The following is a 4,393-nucleotide window of genomic DNA, read 5'->3' as shown; positions in this document are numbered from 1 at the left end:
TAATTAATGTGAATTATAGCATTTTATATCATAAAAAAACAAATTACACACTAACACATTTTCTAATTATCTTAAGATTATGCACCCTATTTCTGAGTATCTCACATTACATAATCAACACTTTTAGAGGATACACATTATGATATACCTTTTTTGAGTTGTCGGTGTAATATGTTTAAAACAACTATAAAAAGACTTAGATTAAAATGAAAGGGTGTCTATAATATAGAGAAATAATGAAGCCATGAAATTAATTTGCTAAATTAAAAAAATGAATAAAATAAAATAAATAGCAAACAAAATAAAGAAATTTAGTTAGTGTTAGCATCACATACTAGCCATTCGTTTTTATCTTGACATTCGTTTAAGTTGAGTGCTTTCACTGCAATGGGAATCCCTTTTGCAGGCTGCATAGTTTTCATATGGATTAATCCAACCCTTTGTCGTAACCAGGATCGCAACGGGACGGCGAATGGAAAAACAAATGGTTTAAGAAAATATTTTGCGAGTCGCCATCATAATTTATTATGAAAAAACTATGGAAAAACCCTAAAATAAAAGTATGGTCTAGGAAAACAGATTTTTAAGTTCGGGAATCGGTTATGCGTAAGGAAGGTATTAGCACCCTAGTGCGCCTGCCCAAAGGCAGTATCTCTAATTAAATTATAAAATTAACGTGGTTTTCCAAAATAATTAGTTTTCCCCTAAAAATACAAATAAAATTAAACTAAAATAAATTATTAGGAAACAAAAAATATTTTTTGTTTTATGAAACCCACAAAGATTGACTTTGGTCCTACGTATATCCATTAATGGACAATCAGAGATTAAGTAGTTCTTATCTAAAAAAAGGTTTGTGAGTTTGTTAAAAAAAAAGGATTGATTTATATTTTTGAAAAGTGGGGAAATCATGAATCGCATAATTTTGATAAAAAGATTTAGTTTAACAAAAATTAACCTTTTTAAATATTTTGTATTTTTTATATTTTCGGAATGGTGGGAAAAGAACCCTTTATTTTCTTATTTAAAAAAACATTATTTGTGTGTAGTAAAAAAAAATATTAAAAAAAAGTTTCAAAGAGATGACATACCTTTTTAGCTTTCAGTACTCCCTTGTGTGAGAACCCTTATATGTGAGAACCTATTTTTTTTTTATACTCTCTTTCTTTCTTTCTATTGTTTCTGCAAGTTTTTCTCTCTTCTTCCTTTTTTTTTTTCATTTTCTTTCACAGGATGCGTATTTATACACACATTGTAAGTAATATTATGACAATCTTGCCTTAATTGAGAATTAAATGACAATGAACAAAATAAGGAAAGAAATGATCTTGATTGCAAGAAATAAATAATATTCGAGACATCATTATAATTATTGGCAGAAAATGATTAAAATTATTACCATATTAAACTGATATTTCAAAAATATTCTGAAGGACATCATTATAATTATTGGCAGAAAATGATTCAAATTATTACCATATTAAACTGATATTTCAAAAATATTCTGAAGTGATGTGTCCAACATTAAGAAAGATTATTTTATTATTTTCTCTTTCTTTTTTTCTTTACCAACCATTAATTATTATTCTCCTATTCTTATTTTCTAATTATTTACTTTCCCGGACGAAAATGGGTGTTGACACCCTTCAACAAAACTCCAAACCCTTCCTCATCATGAAAATTCTCAACCTTAAAAGTTCTTGTTGCCAACATAAGATCTTGAAAAGTGAACCTTCGAAGAAGCAAAGAAGCTTCAAACAGTTCTTGATCCGGAACACACAATCTTGCATGGCTACTTAACCTTCTGTTGGACGATGATCTTGAGACAATTGGCTGCTGCTGTCTGTCAACATCATTTGTAACATGTCTTCCTGTTGATTTAGGATGAAGTGAAAGCAAAGTTAATAAGCAACATAACGTGGACATGAATTAGACACAACCTGGTCAATGATAATTATAACCAATAATTATAGTAATTAAGTTATTAGTTTCTTAGTTTATCCTAAAATATTTAGAGATATATCTCCAAATCTACATAGATAGATTTTGTGTACATATATTTTAATTAACATAATTACTTGTGAAATAAAATTGAATGTGCATCTTTTATATGTGTAGTATACATGCAAATGGGAAATTCAAGATCATCTTTTATTCTCTCGGCCGGGGATTACATGTTTAGTTATATATGTAATTTTTTAATGATTTTAAATATACTTAAATATTAATTCAGAATAAATGTGGTCGAGGTTATAACAGTAACACATGTAATTTTTTAATAAAAAATTTAAATTCATTTCTTCACATATTATTATTTGGTCAATGGTCAACATCCTCCTCTTCATATCACAATTAACTGTTCAGTAGATTTTCCTATTTTATTACGTGTCTATGTTTTTATTTTTAATTTTTTAGAATTTTTGTGGGGGAGCTTAAAAACTGTCATTCTGATTTAGGTTTTGTGAATATGTATCTTTCGCTTAGAAAAATAATCAAATGGTTTTTGGAAATTTTTTACTATGTTCCTAAACTAAGAAAACAATCAAGTACTTACACATTACATATTTGTTTTTGTTTAACGAGTTAATTAAAAATTTTCAAAATAGTTTAGGAAGTTGGCCTTTAATTTAACCAAAAGTCATGTATTAATTTCATATGTATTTTATTGGAAAACAATAAATAAATATATTATTAAATATTATGAAAAAAATTAAACATGTTTTTAGTGTGAACTTTTACTTGAAATTAGAATTTGTTTATATTTCAAATGGTTTTTAAGTTTTGAAGATAAATAGATATAGTCATTTTGACCTAACTACATTTACATCTTTTTATGTATTAAATGTGTTTCAAAAATTTCAGTTATTGACAACACTTTTCCACTTCAATATTAGTTTAAAATGTTGTTTAACAAACTAAAAAAAATTAACATCATAAATTAAAAAAACTATATTAGTTCATCTTTTAAGTTTAACAACCAAAATTATCATAGTTTTAAATAAAAAAAAAATATATATATTTCAGTTTTACTTCTAAGACTACAAAAATATTTAACTAAAAAAAATAACCCCTTTCCACATAAAGAAAATAACTTAATCTTGAATTTATTTCCTCTTTACTTTCTACACCTCGATCTGATGTAGGAAATGATTTATTTTTTCATCTCTTACCTGTCTTATTTATTTTTTCATCTCCTACCTGTCTTATTTATTTTTTCATCTCCTTCCTTTCCATACCTTCTTAATACATCTAAAGATGTAAATAAATAGTCCTGGTTGTTCGGTTTGATGGTTTAAGAGATGAATAAGGCTAACTTTTTTTTATTAAACATGTTTAAATTTGATAATAAATTAATTAATAAGTATCTTATGTGTCTAGTTTCCACATTTTCTAATAAAATTTTATCAGATTTTATTTTTGCTAAAAAAATTATTATTGAGGAAACACACATTAATTGCAATAAATATTTTTACATAATATATGAATAAATTTTTTAATTGATATAGAGTTTATAAGAAAAGAGAAAAATGACACTTTCCCTAAGACTTGTTTTATGAGTTATTATACTTATGTGAAATAAATTGAAAAGTAATAATTAAAGTAAAGTATTTAAGCTCTTATTTATTTAACTATTTTATAAAATGTATGTGTGCTAGTTTTATATTTTGTTAGAAAAGGATTTTTGTATTTAATCTTCAGATTGCAAATAGTACATTAAGTGGTGGGTATAGTAAAAAATTCTAGGGCTTGAGGTTTGGGTTGAAATAAACTTATAACTCAAAATAAAAGAAAGTGATGTTAGCAAGTGAATGAGTACTTATATTAATTAAAAAATTTCTTTCCTTTTTCCAAAAGCCAAAAACTTTTGATTTTTTTATTCCATCTTTCTTCCCCTCTTTCAAACTCTAGAACCTATTATTATTGTTCTCTTCCTTTATGGAACTCAACCTTAGTTAAAGTGTAGAACATCTATAGAGACCTTTTTTTTTTTCTTTTTTTTTGGTAATATTATGTTCCTCCTACTTTTCTTTTTTTCAATTTTGATCTCTTCCTCTAAATTTTTAAATTGTGGGATGTTTGAATTTGATTGTGGAATGTTATGAATATTTCACATGATTAAAGGATTCTGAGTTCTATAAGAAAATTATTAAATAGCAATCAATTTTATAGAAACTAAAAATAGTTAATCACTTATTGGCAAATTTAAATATAATTTTATAAACTAAAATTTATTGATTTTTAGAATTGTCTTTATTATAAATAAAAGATTATAATTTATTTGTGAATTAAAATCTAAATTAATCTCTAACATTAGTTATCAAAGTTTTATCTATCAAAAAACTAGTTTTTAATTTAAAATTAGAGACTAATTTAAAATCAATAATAATAAGTA

This window comes from Vigna radiata, chromosome 1, assembly GCF_000741045.1.
Source record: "Vigna radiata var. radiata cultivar VC1973A chromosome 1, Vradiata_ver6, whole genome shotgun sequence".
NCBI lineage: Eukaryota > Viridiplantae > Streptophyta > Magnoliopsida > Fabales > Fabaceae > Vigna > Vigna radiata.
Note: the sequence above shows the minus strand (reverse complement) of the source record.